The sequence below is a fragment of the Anastrepha ludens genome, chromosome 4 (genome assembly GCF_028408465.1).
Source record: "Anastrepha ludens isolate Willacy chromosome 4, idAnaLude1.1, whole genome shotgun sequence".
In the NCBI taxonomy this organism is placed as follows: Eukaryota; Metazoa; Arthropoda; class Insecta; order Diptera; family Tephritidae; genus Anastrepha; species Anastrepha ludens.
The window spans coordinates 116,272,222-116,295,436 of NC_071500.1; the positions used below are offsets into that span (position 1 = coordinate 116,272,222).

Genomic DNA, 23,215 nt, shown 5'->3' on the forward strand with positions numbered 1-23,215 from the left:
ATTCTTCTTCATTATTTTAATATGAAGAAAAAAGCAGCCGAAAGTCATCGTATCTTGGTGGAAGTTTATGGTGAGCATGCTCTATCTGAGCGAACGTGCCAGAAGTGGTTTGCACGCTTTAAAAGTGGTGATTTTGGCTTGGAAGACGAAGAACGCGAGGGTGCGCCGCCAAAGTTCATGGATACCGAATTGGAGGAATTGCTCGATCAAGATCCGGCTCAAACGCAAGAAGAGGTTGCAAAAACTTTGGGAGTTGATCAATCAACCATTTCCAAACGTTTAAAAGCCATGGGAATGATCCGAAAGGTAGGCCATTGGGTGCCGTATGAATTGAAGCCAAGAGACGTTGAACGCCGTTTTATGGCATGCGAACAACTGCTTCAACGGCACAAAAGAAAGGGTTTTTTGCATCGAATTGTGACTGGCGATGAAAAGTGGGTCCATTACGACAATCCAAAACGTCGGGCAACGTATGGATACCCTGGCCATGCTTCAACATCGACGTCGGCGCAGAATATTCATGGCCTGAAGGTTATGCTGTGTATCTGGTGGGACCAGCTGGGTGTTGTGTATTATGAGCTACTGAAACCGAATGAAACGATTACGGGGGATGTCTACCGACGACAATTGATGCGTTTGAGCCGAGCACTGCGAGAAAAACGGCCGCAATACGCCGATAGACACGACAAAGTTATTTTGCAACATGACAATGCTCGGCCACATGTTGCACAAGTGGTCAAAACATACTTAGAAACGCTCAAATGGGATGTCCTACCCCACCCGCTGTATAGTCCAGACCTTGCGCCATCCGATTACTATCTCTTCCGATCGATGCAACATGGCCTGGCTGACCAGCACTTCCGTAATTACGATGAAGTCAAAAAATGGATCGATTCGTGGATTGCGGCAAAACCGACCGAATTTTTCACAAAGGGAATCCGTGAATTGCCAGAAAGATGGGAAAAAGTAGTAGTAAGCGATGGACAATATTTTGAATATTAAATTTGTAACCATTTCACGTCAATAAAGTTTCAAATTTCGAAAAAAAACCGCACGAACTTATTCATAGTCCTATAATATATAAATAATGGGCTGCATATGGCAGCTATGCACAAACAAGCCTCAAAAGACGCACAAATTTTGACAAAATTATTTTTGAACTCAAACCTTTTATTGATAAATTAAATTTAAGAGAGCTAACGAATTTAGTAAATGGAGTTATTTTCTGTATATTTTTTCTTCTCTATAACAAAATAACTGTCAACATTTTCTTTATTAAAAAATTACCAATAGGCACAGAAGAAAATAAAAAACTTAAAACGTATGCAAAAAATTCAGTTCAAGCATTAATAAATCTCAATGTTTTGAGTTATTCATACGTGATTTAACCTGTTTTAGAATCCTCCAGATACATATTTGGTTATTTTATTTTTATTTTGTGAGCATGGTCCGGGTTATAATATTACGTTCGTCGAAGAAAAATATATTTGAATAATTTGGTTAATATCGTTTTTCAATTAATACGCAATTGTAAGCCTTGATAAATGGAAATGCTATTATAGGGTCCGGCACCCAAAGTCTAACCAACTTCACACCGCTCGCGCATCAGCTGTCTGTTAGTTGGCTAAGTGACAGTTCAGAGTATTGTTTATAAGCGCACGGAAGCATTTTGCCGAAAGTAAACGCGAAAAAAAGAAAATCAATAAGGATTTCAAACGTAATAGTGTGATTGCATTATATTTGGTAAGAAAATCACAACCAGCTCGAGCACCTTAAAGTAAATAAAGTTTTTGTTTATCGCACTATTACTTAGCATCGTGAAACGTTCTGGAGGTGGTCATCAAAAGACTGCAACGCCACGTGAAATGGTTCAAAAAGTGAAGAAGCGACTTGAGCGAAACCCCTATGAAGCGCCAATCAAATGGCAAAAGAACTGAACATATCTGACCGTAGCATCCGCCGCATACTGAAAAATGATCTCAAAGTCAAGTCTTACAAGATCCAAAAGGCTCATGATCTCACACCAAAGCAGCAACAAGTCAGACTTGAGAGAACGAAGGAGTTGCTTCTCTTGGCCGAAAGTCATCAATTTCCGAATATTGGGTTTACTGATGAGACACTTTTTCAAATTGAGCAATTCATAAATTCCCAAAACGATAGGGTTTATTTGACCGACCGTTCGTACGAGAACCGATTGGTCACCAGGAGGCAGCACCCGTAATGGTTTGGGCCGCTGTAACCGCAGATGGGAGCTCTCCAATCGTTTTCATCGAGCCTGGCGTCAAGGTAAATGCGAAATAGTATCGGGAAAATATTCTGGAGTCTGATTTGAAGCCGTGGGCAGACAAATATTTCGGTGGCAGACCATGGACGTTTCAACACGACTCGTCACCGTCTCACAAAGCTCGAGTGAATCAAGAATGGCTAAAAACCAACGTTCCGAACTTCATTACGTCCACACAATGGCTCTCAAATTCACCAGACGCGTATCCGATGGATTGGTCTCTTTGGGCCATTTTGGAGAGCAAGGTCCGATCTAAAAGATTCATCAGTCTCGAGAAGAAGCCCAAGATATTCTTAGGTGAGGATAGCCAAGCTAAAGAATGGCAAGACACTTCAAGAACCATTGCTTCGTATCGCCACATCTTATGCAATTTAGTCAAATGGTGCAAAGCGTCAAGCCGAGATTCAGCTCCTCTTGGAAGTAATGCGTAAATGCGCAACATAATTATGAACCTACATATGCACAGCTATATGCGGCCCATACACATACGAGTATGCATTTAATATAAAAATATTTAAAGAACATTTAATTAGCCAAGCATTCGATCATATGATTTGCTTTCCGATTTTATACTGAATTTTGTTTCAATTTTGACAAATCTCAATAGCTGCGGTTATGTTTTTTTTTTGGGTATGGCATAATGTGTTTAGATTGATGAATGTTTGATACATGTTTTATACATATTCAAATTCGTATGCATTTAGTATATGTGTGTATGCATAACTCATAAGCCCTGCAGAGAAACATAAGTAATTTTTTTATACCCGTTTAAGAGATTCTTACCCAGAATGATATATTATCAGGTTTTTCCATCTCAATCAAAATTGTGAGAGTAAACTCAGCTGCCACCTCACCGGGTACTCGGCAGCGGAATTCTGTCCGCTCATCTCACACGTATTCACACCAGTGCTCGGACTTCTACTACTAAAGTAGTAGATCCACCACTTTTTTTGAAAATGTATACTTTATTTTCTGTAAGTATGTATTTCAAGTATTTCTTAAAGTTCTTCTATATAGCGAAGAAAAAATATTAGATATTTTACAAAATGTAGCAAGAAAATTATTGTAACATAATATTTATAAAGGCATTCTATTAAACAGTTGGCAGTTCTTAATTTTTACAAATAACTTGAAAATAAAACTTTGGCAGCATTGGCGTTTGCAATGATTTGCTGCGTGTGGTAGAATATTTGAATACACTTAAAATCCAAAAGGGCCAAATGCCAATAATTTCAACCTTGCTAAAGAATTTCCGCTTTCTGGTTTTGAGTTTGATGTGTCAAACAACAAATGGAGGTCTTTAATTGTCTTCAGTAAAGAAAGAATTAGTGATATCTTTGAAGAGAACATCGTCAGCAGGTGGAAATCTTTAGGCAGGGAGGAAAATGTTTACAGAAAATTTTTGTTTTGCAATTTAAGTAAATACATGAGTATGTAACTGTTTTATCGCAAAGCAGTGCAGCAGCAGAACTTTCATTTTCCATAATTTCCTTACAGAAAAGAGGAGTTCCATAAAAATTAGTAAAATTAATAACATTATATTTTTCAATGAATTGTGCCATAAATATAAAGTATTTATTCCTCCAAAAGATTTAAGGCCGGCGGGCCAATTAGATGTCCTAAATACAGCAGTTTTCGCGAAGCGTTGTAGGATGAGAAAAAAAACAATTAGCCAAATGAAGTTTTGGGGATAGTTTAATATATATTTGAACTAAAAAAAAAATTTTACAATCTCCAACAATATATTGTAAGCCGAGTTATCAATAGATTCCCAGAGCGCCTGTATCCAACTAAAAAACATCCAAAAACTTTTTTAAGCGACTTTTTTACCCAGTTGAAGAGTTTTTTTTTCCTTGAAAAACCATTTTTTTTTTCTACCTTCCCCAAAAATTCGAATTTTACGTGTTTCTTAGTTCACATAGAAGATAATTACATCAAAATTAATAATCTTTTTTTTTTTTGTTTTCAGATGAAAATTGCAAGTTGTATCTTGTACAGAAGTTGGATACAGGCGCTCTGGGAATCTATTGATAACTCGGCTTACAATATATTGTTGGAGATTGTACAAATTTTTTTTTTTAGTTCAAATATATATTAAACTATCCCCAAAACTTCATTTGGCTAATTGTTTTTTTTCTCATCCTACAATGCTTCGCGAAAACTACTGTATTTAGGACATCTAATTGGCCCGCCGGCCTTAATAATTTTTTGCCAGAAATCTAAGTTTTAAATGGAAACTTTGTTTCATTTACATAAATGTTTACCATAGTTGTGTTATTGTTCTTGAAAACTGAAAGAAATCCATTATTTTCTCGGTAGTCATGACTCCGATTCCGTCAGCCAATCAGCTTCAAAATCGCTAAGAGCCGATTAACGCTCGAATGTTGACCCCATCTCTGCATTCTCAACATCGTAGAGCGTACACCCTTTTTGGGTATCTGGTTGAGCTCCTCCTCATATTTGTGGCGTGCATCTTGATGTTGTTCCACAAACGGAGGGACCTACAGTTTAACGCCGATCGTAGATATTTTTTATGAGGAGCTTTTTTATGTCAGAAATACATTCGGAGGTTTGCAATTGCCTGCCGAGGGGCGACCGCTATTGGAAAAAACGTTTTCTTAATTTTGGTGTTTCACCCAGATTCGAACCTATCTTCTCTCTGAATTCCGAATGGTAGTCACACACTAACGCATTCGCCTACGACGGCCGCTGTCACAATGGTGTATATTGGCATAACATTTACTATGCCCCCCGAAATAGAACTTAGCAGTGCAGAACCCGACATTTTATCACTTATTTAGATTTTCCCTGCAGGGATAGTAATGTGTACCAGTACATACATATGTATATAAATATTCTATTTTACTCCTCGTAGACATATTTTTGGCACCTAAATATATTTCTGAATCGGCAAGTTGGAAACTATTCAGGCCGATATAATCAATAAAGAATAAGGGCATGCTGTGTATGTATACCAATTCCAAAAATAGATTTGTACGTATGACTTAACTTAACATACATACATATACATTTATTATTTAGTTCACATTATGTGCTATCTGGCGTGCTAATCTTAAACAGTTGTGGAGGTTTAAAGCTCGAGCTTGCGATTTTTTCTTAAATAGAACTTTAGTGGAATTGTAAGTTAATAATTCACCAAAGGTCTACTTATGACAGCATCCATATATACATATATAACATACATACTAGGCTGTTTAATAGAAAAACACAATTTTATTGTTTGAAATTGAGTATAGTCTCCCTGAGATTGTTCCAAAGAAACTCCAGTTTATGAATTCCATCCCTGAAGTGAGAATTTGGAAGGGCCGCAAAATACGCTTCCACAGCTGTTGATCCAATCATTTGATAAAAAACGCTTTCCATGCATGATTTTTTTAGGTCTGAATGGAAGTCGCTAGGGGCTAAATCTGGTGAATACGGTGGATGCTCCAACAATTCGAACTTTAATTCATAGATTTTAGCCATTGTCAAAGTACACTTGTGACACGCGTGCATTGTCCCAAAGAAAAATAATTGTTTTCTTTTGCAAACTGGGTATTTTTTCACGAATTTTTTTCTTCAGTTAGTCTAAAGTTACACTAAATTCAAAATTTATTGTTTTACCAGTTTGCAAGTATTTCACAAACAGAATTCCTTTCGCATCCCAGAAACCTGATGCTAAAACCTTTCTGGACACGAACTCGTTTCCGAGCCGAAGAGCCAGACTCACACCACTCTTTAGCCTCTTATCCATAGTGATGAATCGGTACATTAAATTCACTTTATTCTTTCGAAAAGCTCGAAATGTTGGTGAGAAAGTGGCATTCGAATGTGTTTTTGTTCCATTGTTAGCGAATGCGGCCCCATTGTGATGGGGAAAACTCCTTAAGCGCTTTCAACTTTCCAAAAACGAAAATTCAATCACTGCACGATACTTGATTTTTTCCATTGTAAAAAATACACTAACACGTCGATTCTAAATGGCTTGTAAACAAAAAATGAATTGGCAGATTGGAATGAAACTTCACATACGTTCATATGAAGAATGTAGTAACATAACCAAAAACAAAAAAAAAAAAACAATTAGGCTATAATTAAATTAGTATATAATTCTTTAACTCTTCTCAAACGTTTCCCCGTAAATTCAAGCTTTGTCTTTCAGATAACTAGTCCATCATGAGTGGGAACTCTCGAGTTGTATTCAAAAAATGAGATTGGACTAGAGCTTATTATGCATAAGGTCTAACAAAAAGATCTAAGGATTAAATGTCTAAATTATTCCATCTTTACTTTACTCCACCATAGTACATGACGATTATTTCATTACATGCTGAAGACGGTTTTCGTGGAAGTTTCGAATTGGTGAGACCTTTGAGCCTTTTTGGGTGTTTAGCCGAGTTCTTCGCCGACTCCGAACGGCAGATATTTGGTATGAGGAGCGACCGCTCTTAGAAAAAACTTTGTCTGTTATTTTGCTGTTTCATGCACGGCGATTCGAACCTCATATAACCTAGGCTTTATTAACTAGACTAAGAACATTGAATTGAAACTTTATGGGAGCATCCCTTTTATTATTGAGTACCAGGTAGTTCCCATATTCTAAAGGACAGAATGTAGTTTATTGCGTGCACTTTGTTAATTACGCGATATTTTAATCAGTTTTTACTCCTTCTTTTGTTTAACTAATATATACAACTATAGTTCATTCTACAACAGATATGTACCATATAAGTCAATGTTGCAAACTTTGTACAAGATTTACAAAAATTCGAATAGTTTCCATCAAAATTTCACACTATTTAATCAGAACTAAGAAGATAAAAATTGATGTAGTCTAGTAAAGTCTATTTGATAAAAAAAATCCTGCATTCATTATACAGAGAAAATCCGCAAAAACGTGAAAAAGTAGAAATGATCAAAAATCAGAGAGTTTTGAGTCATTTCATGTGTTTGGCCGAGCTCCTCCTATAATTAATGATATGCGTCGTGATTTTATTTCCAAACGGAGGGACCTACATTTTTATGGGGACCTTCGAACGGCAGGAAGAACTTTTTCGTGACAGAAATAACTCTCGGAAATTTGGCATTATCTGACGAGGGGCGGCCGCTTTTAGAAAAAACCTTTCCGATCATTTGGTGTTTCACGCCCGTAGTGTGTTTCGTACCAGCCAACCCATTCGACTACAGGGACAGAAAATACCGTATGCCATTAGATACTTTAAGGTAGTAGTCTGGTAGATATTTTTTAGGAATTTTTTTTTTTAAGAAAATAAAATGCGATCGTTTTGATTTTATAGTATGTTATTATTGACATCAAATAGTATACAAAAACAATTTTTTTGTGACATATTTTTTTGTAGTAGTGTGGCACCAAAGTAAGCGTCTTAAAAAAAAGATAGGTAAGTGGCTTCCCAATAGGATTTTGGCTCTTCAGGACATCTGAAGCGAAAAAGTTAACTTGATTATTATTCTCTAGGCTTGTCATTCTCGCAGGTGCTACATTTTTTTTTGAAAATAACAAAATAGCGGGTTTTTGAAAAAAGGCATGTTTTTCGGGGGCAAATCAGACTATAGTATGGAAAGTTAGGGATGAAAAGAGACGAAAGTAGCACTTGTCAGAACTACTAATGTGTGGAATAACTGATGAAAATTTCAGATCAATCGGTTAAATAGAATTTGCTGTATGTTGTTGACAGACCAGAAAAATGTTGTTTTGAGAAAAACACGTTTAAAGTTTTCAAATAGATTTTCTTTACAAAATTCATACTTACATTACTCGTCTATGTCTGGTGCGTATAATAATCCTTCGTTTTTTTGTAGGCATCATTTTCAGCAAGTTTTGCTGCTTTACGACTTGACCTGGCCGCTTTAGAAGCCTTAGCTGCGTCTATATCCGCCTTTGATACTCGAGCGGCATTGTACATTGTATTTCGTAGCGTAGCTAGCAGCGTGCGGACCGATTGTGACTCCTATAGTGTCCATAACTTTCAAAATAGGATGAAATCTTTCATTGAAAGTGCATGCAGCTGTCAATGTAGCAATTTCAAGCGTCTTTTGTCCTGCAAGATTATAAAATTGAATATGGCCGCAATAAAAATAGAAGAATTATTACATAACATTAGGTACGTTAATTTAATAAAACTGCGGAAATGTATATTATTATTATTTACTTAACTTTTAAACTTCGCGCATATCGCTCTACAGCAAACGCAGTATAGATTTTCTGAACGACGCTCCTGGAATTTTTTAACCCAAATTGATCTGTGTATGGTAATCACACCTAATCATCCTTACATGCTTGAAATTTCAATCCTTTGAAATGTTTTTTTTTTGTATGCTACTTCCTAACTGTGGAATTCTTTGATGAGAAGCTTTTCCGGCACTATTAGAAACTCATTTTTGTAAATATAATTATATCATTCTGCCCGCTGTCGATTTTGAACCCAGAACCAACTGGTACTAATCAAGCACGGAGGACTCATTGTAATAATTATTTTAAATTTAATAAAATCGGAACTATGCCCGTAATAACATATTTTTGATCTTACTTTAGGGTGTGTTTATTAAATATTTGCATCCATATTTGTTTTGAACAGAAATGCACTAATTTGTTTGGACATGTAAAGACAAAATATTTCATATACATAGACATGCTTAGTTCAAATAAGTTTGGAATCTTTACGTCCTCTCTGTTTGCTTGACACATCTGTCATTGACATCGCACGATGGTGGCCAATTGCTAAACAAATGCGATGCCAAATTTGTTTTCAAGTAAATGTCGCGATAGCAACTCATCTTTTATATGGTGTCGCGGACTGCCGCACAAATAAACATATGGAATTTTTTACTACTTTGTCCACGCTTTCTTCCTTTTATTCCGCTGGTAAGAGTGTATTCTACAAGCAAGCAGTTTTGCCGTAATGCCAAGAAAAAATGTACGGCGAAAAAACGGAAAATGTATCACTTAATGTTTTTAAGTATAAGTTTTGCAGAAAACTGCAAAATTAAAAAAATGCTTATTGGCTTTTTGATACAATTATATCGTGTTTTTTATTATTTCTAATAATTCAAAACAATACAAAAATATACAGGCTGCAAATTCATATACGTATATATGCAAATAAATATATCCCAATAAGCATAATTCGTTTTCTCTGATAATATATGTAATATTATCGCGGCGATACTTTGCGACAATAGGTCGATGGATCTGAATACCCAGGCGAGTAAGTAACTGGGAAGTGAAGAGTGTCGTTAGAGATTACAGTTTTTTTTACTTTATCGAATCGTTGGAAATTCGAGATTTTAGTTCATTGGTGATTCGGTAAAATATTTACTACTAGGCTTAAATATTGATATGAAATAAAATTGTATTATTTTTTTTTTGAAAATATTATTAAAAACAAAAAAGAAAACAGAAACATTCAAATAACGCATATTAAATGACGCTGTTTTAGTAGTCCGTTTCGTGTAACCATATCTTTTCTGCAGTCTGCGTGATATTGAGATGTTTTGTTTTGAAATTTCCTCAACTAAAATTGTTAAAGTTCAAATTTACTTCAAATATATATAATAAAAATGTTACCATTAAAGCAAATAATAAACAAAAATAGTCACAACTGATCAAAGTGTTTATGGCGGCCGCCGTAGCCGAATGGGCTGGGGTGTGGCTACCATTCGGGAGTGCTTAGGTTCGGATATAAGTTTTTTCTAATAGCGGTCGCCTCTCGGCATGCAATGGCAAACCTCCGAGTGTATTTCTGCCAAGAAACAGCTCCTCATAAAAAATATCTGCCATTCGGAGTCGACTTAAAACTGTACGCCTCTCTATTTGTAGAACAAAAACAGGACGCACACCAAAAATAAGAGAAAGAGCTCGGCCGAACACTTAACAGAAGTGTACGCGTCACTTATTTATTTTATTATGTTGCCACCACTATAAATACAATCATATATGTATGTGGCCAAATATTAAAACCTCTAGAAAAAATTTTGAAATAATTTTTTGAAATTCCGTTTTTCCTAACAGTTTCAAATTTTCTTAATTCACACCAATTCTGTTCCTTTGATTATTCGTTTGTTCGTATTTCGGTATTTTTTACTCTGCGGTGGGCATTTTTTTTAGTTTCTGTTTGACGTATAGAAGAAAGAATCGTTTGCTTTGTTGTTTTATAATTTTGCTTTGTTTGCTAATGACAACCCTACCACCGCCTTCACACTGTTGCGAAGTCTTTGCCATCACACCTTTGTCTGTTACTACGCATTGTTTATTTTGTTAGAAAATTCGACACTAACGTAACTCATAAAGTAATTGTGAGAAGATGCATGCCCTCAAATAAAAGGAATTTACACGAGCTATTTCATTGCTTTTAATTGGAAAATCCTTTTACGTGGCTGGAATCAAACAAATTAATGGAAGGAGCCGGTTGTTTCTGACTTTTGGGCAGGTCCTGCGATTTTAGCCCAACTTTGAGCCAAAAACTTCGCCGTGAAGAATATTTATTCCTTTCACCATACTGCGATCAATGATCCCTCATGGGTTGGTCACGGTATGGGTGTGAAGACAAGAGTTACTCACATTGCTTAAACACGGGCGTAAGGGTCGGGATTGAATAGTCGCGCAACAGCTTTTAATGGAAGCTCGAATAAGTTAAAACCGATGTGTATAGCTACGTAACCATTTGGTATTTGGAACACTTTACTTATAGCTTGTCTACAAGATGTTATGTGCGCACACAAACACACATACATATATATTATACATATGTATGTAGTTCTATAAAAGATCACAATTCGCAAAACGCATTTTTAATTTACAGCTGTTATTTACAATTTACTTTACATGTAAGCCACTTACTTTATGCATATCTATAAATTGTCCTTGCAGAAGAGGTTTACAAAATGGTATTATGAAATTCCTGAGTCAACTGTTATTTTCGCATAAATATCTGAAAAGCATTTTTTCGTTATCGCAGTGTTGCAGCAATTAAGCTGAACTTGAGTTTGCGATAAAAAGGCGGATTGTCCAATTTATGGCAGCTTGCTATTACCTGCGTTGCTAGACTTCTCTCAGGCTTTACGATTGATTGCGCACCATTATGATTGTGGGGCACTTCTAGTTAATGACCGATGGATGCTGGCGCTGAGCTTGAATGCAAATGCAGATGTATGTCAGTAAAAGCAATCGCCGTACATGATGGGAACATAAAAGGCAAAGTATGTATAAAACACAAGTACATATATAAAGGGTGTTGTATAAAGTGCATAGTAGGATTATAAATTAAAACTGAAAGCTTTTAGGAAAATGAATTCTAGATAGAAACTTTTCTGCAATACTTCAATTGCTCCTATGGACCAATTGCTTTAAATAGCTCTACAAAATTACTACTACTACTGACTTTTTATATAGCATAGTAGGATCGTTGAATTTGGATCATCTTCACCTATTGCATGGGTGTAGACTGATCACCGACAGCGGCATTTCTGCCGATAATATATCTTGACTTCTCGCTGTGGGATAGTACTTTAGCTTCATTCACTGCGACCAGGCTAGAATAGTATGATTTAGTATCGGTCAATTATCTTACTTTGTATCGGTCTTCTTTTAAGAGTTTGGGAATGAATGATAATTCAAAACATAAATATTTTTGGAATGATTTTTTTAATATAATCTGGTAGATAATTTCATGACATTTATTACTTGGCCTTATGACGTTATCGATTTTTAAGTGTTTTGTATAGTAAGTTTCGCTGTATTGTTGGAGCCCAAGTCACCGATATTTAGCTGATTAATTGTTCCAAACAAAAATTCAGTTAGCTTGGGTCGATAGCGCTCGCCATTCACCGTAACATCAGATCCTCCCTCATTTCGTTATAAACTTCGCGAACAGATTCATGTTTCTCAAAGAAAATTTCAACAATTTGAAAGCGTGGCTCGGGCGTTAACGATTCATGATGACTTATTAAACCTTACTGAACAGAAGTATAAACACAATTTGCCATTCGCATGTCAAACCATAGTTATCGATATCGATAGTTCTCATGCAGCTAAAAAAACTCCCTATATTTGTCCCAATTGCTGGCGCCTACCGATTTGAAGGCTTGTTGCAGTTCTGTAATTTACTTTGTGCTTTGCTTCCAACAAAAATTTCATGAAACTCGACTTGTCAGAGACTTCAGTGATCTGGAAATTTGTGCTGGGAAGAAGCATAAAATCCTCTTCCAATCCCAGCTATTTCTGTTGGTGAAGTGCAAATGTCATTGTGTTGAAAAAGGATTGAGTTTTCAAAAAGTATTCGCAGGCGCTGAGCGGACTGCTCTCCCATTTTACTGAAAAGTTTGGGAATGTGATTTATTTCCAGATGCTCCATTCATTTGGTAGTACAGTAATGAAACTGTTCGTTTATTATTTGCTTTTGTGAGGGAGTGGTGGTGGTGCTATGGAGTCAGCTGTATCTTCTACATTGCCACAAGCCACAAGCTCAACTCTTTTAGTGAACGCAGAAATGTAAAATTTATATTAAATACATATTTTCCGGTAGGATTTTTTCAACAGGAATTATAAAATAAACATTTTAATTATTTTATTTACCAAAGTTCTATAACGGTTAAAGTATTTTGGTTTTCAAAGGTTTTATTTTGTAATATTATAATTAAAATCGGAGTGTGTAGTGCATGTAGAATATATTATAGTTTAGGGACGTCATGGCATGTACTTCTAGTTGTAGTTGTACAAATCGACCCAAAGTGGCATAAGACATTGTTAGCATAGCCCTTACATATATTTTATGACATGTGTAAAGAATTTCAGAAGAAAATTGGGCACATACAAATATCTTGCACTTCCAAGGCGCATCGTTTCAACAAACCTTAAGTGCGCAAATATGGGGGTCTCGTGTGCACAAAATGTCCTTCCGTTTTATCTGCAATTTATTGCCCCATCTGTGTAGAAGTGCTTGAATTGACGCAATGTGCACGAAAATTACGAATCTCATCTCAGCCTTTCTTAAGGAGAACAATGGCGAATAAAGATGACATATTCAAAACTAACAAATGTACGTATATGGGAGTACTTAATCAAAACTTTTACTTCCATTTCCTACAAAATGCTACCATTACGCTTTGCTTACTACGGGCCGTTGTATACACCAGATGCTGTCATTCATTTACTTATGCTGTGAACTATTGTGAGGTTTTACAGAATAAATTACGGTCATTGCCCTTTTAAATGACTGAGCTAAAAAATGTACATATATGCTTTTCAACTAAATCTTTCATTCTGCTTGGCATATCTCGGCATTCCCAAAATTTTACGATTTGTACTATATATTAAATAAAAAATAGTTTAAAAAAACTAAAAAACACGCTTTTATTGCTAATCTAACTAAAAAGTAGAAAATAAATTTTAATGACAAAGAGACCTATAATGAAGTAATAGCAAATCGAACGATCAGTCATAGACAACTACCTCAGAACAGAATTATAACAAAAATTAAGATACAAATAATATAGAATAATTCAAATTAGAGTTAAAAGCGTGGGATGCATTTTGCTTCACTTTCATAACCTTCTGTACATAGGTAGTTGCCAATAGAATGATTGTAATATTTACTATATCAAGCATCCCACGCTTTTAACTCTAATTTGAATTATTCTATTTGTATCTTAATTTTTGTTATAATTCTGTTCTGAGGTAGTTGTCTATGACTGATCGTTCGATTTGCTATTACTTCATTATAGGTCTCTTTGTCATTAAAATTTATTTTCTACTTTTTAGTTAGATTAGCAATAAAAGCGTGTTTTTTAGTTTCTTTAAACTATTTTTTTTTTTATTATGAATGAAAATTATTGTTATCATTGCAGTCAGTGAATAAATGATTCGATATATTCGTGTTATATTTAATTACTTTCTTATCGACTGTGAGTCTAAAGCTATGCAGTTATCGGCCGTGATAAAGAAGTAATCGGGATGAAGAACTTATTTCGGGGAGGGAGCCTGAGAAACTGATTTACAAGAATAAAAAAAGATTTTTCATTTTACAACCAAATTCACCTTACTTTTTGCCCACAGGTAAAAAAAGAAAATATTAATCCTGGCAATCCTAATAAGGATAATGGAAAACTTTTATCAAATTATTGCATTGTCATCGGTCCTTGATAGGTGTGCAAAATTTCAAGTCGATCAGATTTTTAGAAGCCAGTGAAAATTAAGCTCAAAGATTCCATTACATGCATACATACATACATACATACATACATACACATACATACACATACATACATACATACATACAACCCGACCTAATAAAAGTGTGTTAAAAAAAGATTTTTCATTTTACAACCAAATTCACCTTACTTTTAGCCCACAGGTAAAAAAAGAAAATATTAATCCTGGCAATCCTAATAAGGATAATGGAAAACTTTTATCAAATTATTGCATTGTCATCGGTCTTTGATAGGTGTGCAAAATTTCAAGTCGATCAGATTTTTAGAAGCCAGTGAAAATTAAGCTCAAAGATTCCGTTACATGCATACATACATACATACATACATACAACCCGACCTAATAAAAGTGTGTTAAAAAGGGATGGAAACAATTAGATGTCCACAGCAAATTGATGGAGAAGAATTAAAATAGAAGAGAAGATGGATATCATACAATTATATTTATGTATTTGTTTGTTAATTTTTTTTAAAGCTTCTGAATGCGACTACTTTTAAAGAAATTATTGAGGAAGATTCTTAGTTTGTAGAGCAGGCCCTCGCGCCATATCTTGCAAATGCCTACGAAATCACAATATACTCTATCTTCAAATGCTTCTCTGGCGAAATTATGTACAGAGTTGATCTGCTTAATGATGGAATGATGTTTCCTGAATCAAAATTGATGCGAAGGGATAAGATTTCTTTGTGTAATTATAGGGTTCAGCCGCTTTAGTACAAGCTTTTCGAAGGCTTTAGATAAAATAGAAAGTACACTTATTGACCTATAAGAGGGCGCAATATCCAAGGATTTTCTCGGCCTAGCTATGCCTGGTACTTTCCATTGCACTGGAAAATACTTTCTTCGAATCATCGCATTAAATATAAAGTATACGTGACGAGCTTAAAGCCGCAACTAGGTAGTTACTTCAGTACTTTGCTCGTTACGACATCGTATTCCAGTGCTTTGTTACGCTTTAATGCTTTGCTTAAAGTGCCTTTTATTTTCTTCCAAGTAAATTTGGGAATCGGAAAATCCATATGCATTGGATGGACTTTATAATGTAATATGGAATTTATTATTATTCTTTTGCACGATTTTTTGGGAAAATATTTAGAGTTTTTCATCTTGCCACGTTTTTTTAGTCCCACTGGGCCAAACGCCTGTGGACAGTACTTTTTCACATATTCATTGGAGCTTTTTTGCTCTTCTTTTAATAATTATTAATCGTACTATAATAAATTAGCAGATTTTTTTGGTGAACCCCAGTGTTTTGGCTTCCAAGTGCTACGCCAAATTGAAAAATGCTACTGCGCTCAGTTTTTAATATGTTATAATGAAAATTTAGGATAAAGTTGCTCAAATATTGTGTTATTATATGAAAATTGGCTGAATAAACTCACATAAACTCAACAAAAACTCGTAAAAACATGCCTTTTTTCACCGAACAAACCTTAACCTCCTCTTATTGGTGACAGTTGTGAAAGAACTTCCTGAAGATCCTCACAGTTCCTTTTTACTCATTATTAAAATGTATGAGAAGAAACACGTCTGTTAACTTTATAGTGAAAAATGCGAGAGACGTTTATTTCCTATTGATTCATTTTGGCAGTTCTATGCTGTCATAAATCATTTACAGTGTTGGATATGTTAATGTATGTAGGTATGCGCAAGCAAGTGATGTGTACTTCAACTCTGCTAATAATACATTACATCTTGCCCTTCTTATTTCTAAAATCTAATGATTGTTAACAATCAACAGGTTTTGCACGGCGTTCATTCCTGCGTAAGAAATCAGAGATCACTAATTGATTGTCACCACTTATAATTAATATACATCTTCATTTTTTTCGATTTCTTTGTTTTTATAAACATCATCCTGAATACAACTTTCAGAATCATGCTGAGATCTCACATTTTCCTTTAAATTTACAAATTTTGTTGAAGTTTTCTTTTTTCGTATTTGGTTTACATCAATATGATTATTTACTCTTATTAAGTACCTTAAGTTAGATATATTTTTTTCAATGACAGCAGGTATCCATTTTACAAATTCTTTGAAATGGTTTAAATAATATACTATTTCCCCTACTTCATAATCATGATTTGTTCTTTTTACATTGGATTGTGTAGTATTGTTCTTATTTCATTTACAATTTCTTTTGTCAGTGTTTATAAGCTTAATTTTTTTTCACTTTTCAACAAATCTAATACAATTCTGGACTTGTATGCGAACAACATTGCTGAAGGTGACTGACCGGTCGCTGTAGTTGGTGTATTACGATAGTAAAGAAAGAACTTTTTTACTTTTTGTTCCATGGATAGTTCACTTTCTTTACTCAAGCAATATTTTTTGAAAACTGTTCCGCTAATTCGTTTAACTCTGGATGATACCGTGGGCTCTTACACTCATTAATACCATTGTTTCTATAAAACTGAATGAATTATCGACTTTGAAGTGGTGGACCATTATCACTAATTATATTTTTAGGATAAACAAAGTATTCAAATATACTGACTAATTGATCTATGACGCGTGATGCTATGGTAGTACTCATAATTTTTATTTCACAAAATTTTGCAAATGAGTCTACTATTAAGAAACATTTTTTTCCTACGAAATCAAAGAAGTCAGTATGGATCCTCTCAAATGGAAATTCAGATTTTTTTCAAAGTGTTTCGGTTTGGAGATTAATTGGTGTTCTAGTTTGTTGACATACTTCGCAATTGCTAACATATTACTCGATGTCTTTATCGCAATTATTCCACCAAACATAAGATCTTGCTACCATTTTCATACGAATAATGCCCATGTGACTCTCATGAAGCATTTTCAACATACGATTTCGCAAACATTCCGGAATAATTACTCTTGAAAATTAGAACAGACAATTGTCTTCAATTGACAATCTGGACCTATTAGCAAAATATTTTTTAAATTTGTCTTCAACTTTAATTAGCCATTTGTTTTTAATGAAATAATAAATTTTTGACTAAATTGGATCAACCTTTGTTTCATTGGTTATTTCTTTCAAATTTAAAGGTAATTCATTGGAAACATTTAAAAAATTAATGGAAATATTTTTTATTTCCGTTTTTTTTTTCATTTTCCAATGGGAAACGAAACAATGCATCTACATGAGGTATTTGCTTAGCACTCTTATCGCTGCAAACGTGCCTCTGCCACCGCACTATTCAACTTTGTTGGGCTGAAATTTTCTTTACTGAGTTATCTGTAAAAATGGTGAATGGTTGTCAAAACAAATACTTATGAAACTTTCGTACAGCAAAAATAATAGCTTGAATTTGTGAATAATTCTGCTCTGCCGGTAACAGTGTGGATGAAACAAACATGACCGGCTTCTCAATACCATTTACGATATGTGAGAGAACTGCGCCCACGCCGTAAGGACTTGCGTCAGTTGATACAATAGGTTCCTTAGGGTCATAAAGTTCTAATAAATTATTTTCAACAATGAACTGTTTACTTTTTTCAAAAACCCTTTGACATTCTTCACTCCAGTGAAAAGGAGTTTCTTTTTGCCGCAGTCGATACAAGACATTTAGTTCAGCGGACATGTTTGGAACGAATTTCCTATAATAATTTTTAAGACCCAAGTACGACTGTAGTTGTTGCAAATTTGTTGGTGCTGGGGCACTTACAATGACCTTGACTCTATTTGGATTCTGTTTTTTTACCCCACCATCTGTTAAGCAATGACCCAAATATTCAACAGATGTTTTGAAGAAACGACATTTTTCAATATTAATTTTAACATTGAATTTTGACAGACGATCGCAGACTCTGTAAACATTATCAATGGCTTGTTGCTGATTTAAGCCTCCAATAATTATATCGTCCTGAAAGGCTCTAACGAATTGCAAACCATTTAAAATTTGGTCTATAACAGATTGAAATATAGACGCAGCGCAGTTTACTCCAAAGGTTAATCGCTTGTAAGCATACAAACCATTTTGGGTATTAACTACCAGCATTTTTTTAGAATCATTGGATAATTTCAATTGTTGGTATGCACCTTTCAAGTCTATAACAGAAAAATACTTGCAGTTTGCAAATTCTGCGAATATATCTTCTACCAAAGATAAAGGATAATGAGCAAATTCGAGACATTTATTTAGCGATGCTTTTCCATCGAGACAAATCCTTATTTCCCTGCCGATTGATTACAACTTATCATTCACCTGCCGATTAATTGCAACTTAAACTGTTTTAATTTAGGTCCCCCACCTCAGTGCTGCCCTGAATGTCGTTTTGCATTTACTTCCTATCGACTTTTACGTTATTTCCATCGCAGCTCAAAGTGCAATCAGGTTAAAACAGATTGGCCCCTGGAGGCAATCTCTCAGGGGATATGGTAGCATTTTTGGGCAGTTAAAGCCGCATTCCTCCACACTTTGGATAGATCTCTCCATCCGCACTCTGGCGTTTGAGGGTCGTGTTAAGGCAATCTTTCCAAATAGGCAGAATTGGATCGATGGGGAAATCTGCCCCGAAGCTTTCACCTCTGTCTTCACTGATGGCTGCAAAATGAAATCGGGAGTCAGAGCAGGGAGTCTAAATCAGCCAATTTATCTATCTCCTTTAATCTGTCGAATAGTGCTAGTGTTTTTCAGGCAGAAGTCTTTGCGATCATACAGGCATCCAAAATGCTTAAGGAACGTGGGAGCGATCAAAGCTCTGACAACGCGATGGTGCAGAACCAAACTAGTAAACTCCTATAAGGAGGAGATCTAATCTTTTGGGTGTGCAGGTAACATTTCTCTAATCTGGGTTCCAGGACATAGGAACATAGAGGGAAATTAAATTGCTGATGAGGTTGCCAGGGAGGGGACTGAATTGGGCTCAGGGACTTCCTACCCGGTCATCGGAGTCCCCCTGACAGTTGTTAAAGGGAAACTGCACAAACTATTTCTTTATGTGCTATTTCGTAACCCCTTTGGCCCAATTACAATATACGGAGGACTCAAAAAGTCCTGGTGTGGAGTCCATTCAATTTTCAAACACGTAGCTGTATTTACCGGTCATTGGACTATCAGTCCATACGCGGAAAAGCTAGGTTTACTATTTCACCCCCATTGCAGAATCTATGGGGACCCTTCAGAGAAGGAGATTGTTGAGCACTTTCTCTGTAAATGTTCGGGTTTGGCAGCTAGACGATTAAGGTTACAGCCTGGGGCAGTGCGCCAACCTAAATTCCTTCAATTTCCTACAATTTCCATTATAGCATTATGGTTGACTGTAGATATCATCCCGTTGGAGGTCTCATAATGGTATTAAAACGGCGCTTTAGTGCTATGTTGTTAATGTTTTTCTTAATTTTGGTGTTTCACCGAGATTCGAGCCAGCGTTCTCTCGGTGAATTCCGAATGGTAGTCACGCAGCAACCCATTCGGCTACGGCGGCCGCCGTTCTGATTAAATATGCATACATTGTTAACTTTAGTTCTCAAACTAAAATATTTGGTTTATAAATAATCTTAGTCGATAACAGTAACCCTTAGTACACAGAAAAAGCTTACTTGATGATCATATATACATATATGTATTGACCCACGTACATAAATACATATTTAAATTAGGATATAATTTACATATTTACAACACGATATATTTATTTATTACACAACTCTATTCTCAAGACCACACTGCATGGATCAATAATTTTGTTTATAAACACAGAAGCAAAACTATTCAAACATACAAAGAGGAAAGCTGGCAAAGCGGAATTAAAGACGAATGCAAAGAAAAGAACCTCACCTGGTTGACATATTTTTACTGTCCTTCGGGCTTTTCTGCTATTGCTGACGGTTTTATTCGAATCTTTCTTGTGAGTACATACGACCATTTAATTACGTGCTGGTGTAAGTATATGTATATGCACGCATTTACATACATATGTATATATGTATGTAACTAATATAATATATAGACTCGCAAAGTTTTGCGGCTATTGTTGTTGGTTTTGTATTCGTGGCTGTAAGTTGGTTTGTTTGTTTTATTCTTGAGCTCTGCCATGCATAAATTATTCAGTATTTGCATTTTTGTTAACTAATTGAATTATTCCTGCAATGACAATGATAAACTTTGTAAAATTTTCCATTCTTAAAACAACAAATTTGGCTACAATAATTGATATGTATTTATTTGCAGGTGCATATGCCCTTATATGCTCATGTATACGAATTTATGTAAATATGTACGTATGTATGTACATATAAGCAGAAGAATATTTTACAAGGTCTACAGAGTTGTATTGCTGTGGAGGAGCCTCGTTTTAACTAGTAATCGCGCTCAATTCATTTTTCCGCACACTTTACTACATACATATGTACATATGTATTTATGCAAACTGATGTCCGTTGTTGTTGTTGTTGACTATTTCGATGCTCACACGCCTCACCAGTCATGTATCGAAACCGCTGTTGTGGCCACATTTCCCAAGCACCGCATTGTTCCGCTTCATCTCGCCCCGCTCGCGGTGATGTGAGATACTGTCAGTGTGAATGAGAATTAATGCACCAATGCGAATGCAGATAAGGAGCGAATCCAGTCACGCACATCCATGACTCGACAACCTATGCACACACGTACATATGTGTGAATGTAAATCCGTATGTGTTTGTGTTGGACAAATTCAGCAGGATCCAGTAACCATGCGCCATCATTCCGATTGAGATTCGCACTCACACATACCCTGCAGGGAAACATACTAATTGCGAACTAGAATACTACCAGTTCACTTTTCCGCTCAACCAGTTAGTGTTCTAAAGGGTGATTTTTTAGCTATTATCTTTTTAAACAGTTGGTTTAAACAGCTGACGCACGTTTCGTGTTTTGTTTCACTGTCAAACATCTTCAGTTTGGTCTATAATTTAACCATGAATGGTTTTTCAAACGAACAACGCTTGCAAATCATTGAATTTTATTATAAAAATGTGTTCTGTTAAGAAAGTTTAAGATCCACTTTTTATCGAAAAATTGTGTTCAGCGACGAAGCTCATTTTTGGATCAATGGGTACGTAAATAGACAGAATTGTCGATTTGGAGCGAAGATCTGTCAGAAGAATTTTAAGAGCTACCAATGTATCCAGAAAAGGTCACAGTTTGCTGCGGTGCCCAAAATGTAAAACATGACATGTGGTTTCAGCAAGACGGTGCCACATGCTACACAGCACGCGTAACAATGGACTTGTTGAGAGGCGAGTTCGGTGAACATTGTAATTCACGTTCGGGACCTGTCAATTGGCCACCCAGATCGTGCGATATAACGCCTTTAGATTATTTTTTGTGGGGCTATGTTAAAGCTCATGTCTATTCAGACAAGCCTGCTTCAATTAACGCATTGGAAGACAACATTAAAGCATTTATATGTGAGATGCCGGCCGAAACATCGGAAAGACTATGCCAAAATTGGACTAAGCGGATGGACCATTTGAAACGCAGTCGCGGTCAACATTTGCATGAAATAATCTTCAAACATTAAATTATATGGACTGTACTATCGATTAAAATAAAAATTTCATGTATTTTTCTGAATTTTACGTGTGTTTTTTTGAAAAACTTTCCTATAGCTCTAAAAAAATCACCCTTTATTTGTTTTCCATGTTAAAGCTAGCACTAACTTCACCGGCGTGAAAGTTCGCCAGAAACATTCATTTAGCTTGCCGTGAAATGTTGCTAACAACGTTGATTGTCAAATGAGAAGACCATCACCAAATCGTAAAATTTATTTGGTAAGAAAAATGTTTTTAAACACAAAATTTCACGCATATTTCACGGCAATGCAATTTGTTGGGATTTTGACAAATTCCACGTGAAAAGCGAACTTGGTACTATGGCTTAGCAAGTGATATTTTTAACAAGGCGGAATTTTACGGAATGTCAATTGTTTTGCTAAGCATCAGCTAAGCATCTGTTCATACTAGCCAAAAATTTTGCACTACTTCTTCTTCTTCTTAATTGGCGCGTCTAATAAAGCGAGTCTAATAAAGCGCACCAGTCATTTCTTTCTCGTGCTAACCGGCGCCAATTGGACACACCAAGTGAAGCCAAGTCCTTCTCCACCTGATCTTTCCAACGCAGAGGAGGCCTTCCTGGTACATCCAATGGTACCGCATCCAATACTTTCAGAACCGTAGCGTTTGTATCCATTCGGACGACATGACCCAGCCAACGTAGCCGCTGGATCTTTATTCGCTGCGCTATGTCTATGTCGTCTCATACAGCTCATCGTGCCATCGCCTGCGATATTCGCCATTGCCAACGTATAAAGGTCCAAAAATCTTCGAGGAATCTTTCTCTCGAACACTCCAAGCGTCGCTTCATCGGATGTTGTCATCGTCCAAGCTTCTGCGCCATACGTTAGGACGGGAATGATGAGAGTCTTGTAGAGTGTTAGTTTTGTTCGTCGAGAGAGGACTTTACTGCTCAGTTGCCTACTTAGTCCAAAGTAGCACTTGTTGGCAAGAGAGATTCTACGCTAGATTTCAAGGCTGACATTGTTATCGGTGTTAATGCTGGTTCTTAAATACATGAAGTCTTTTACAACCTCGAAATTATAACTGTCTAAGCTTTCACACTCTCATAAAAGATGTCTGACTGTTTCCTCTTCTTCTGTATTATGACAGCTTCTACAGAAATCGAAGTACGGGAGTCCTAACCTTTTAACGTGGCTGCCTATTAAACAATGACCAGTTAATACCCCTATC

At 35.8% G+C, this 23,215-nt stretch overlaps 1 protein-coding gene across 2 annotated transcripts in view; it reads right to left on the reverse strand.

Annotated features, from left to right (window-relative positions):
- Positions 1-23,215, reverse strand: part of LOC128860780 (tyramine/octopamine receptor) — a 66,058-nt gene that overhangs the window by 18,668 nt on the left and 24,175 nt on the right. The window contains exon 2 of one of the 2 annotated variants that reach the window (XM_054098518.1): positions 8,056-8,343. The exons of the other annotated variant lie outside the window; for it this stretch is intronic. The gene's annotated coding sequence lies outside the window, so the exon portion shown is untranslated. The remainder of the gene's footprint in view (positions 1-8,055; positions 8,344-23,215) is intronic. 2 annotated transcript variants of the gene reach the window in all.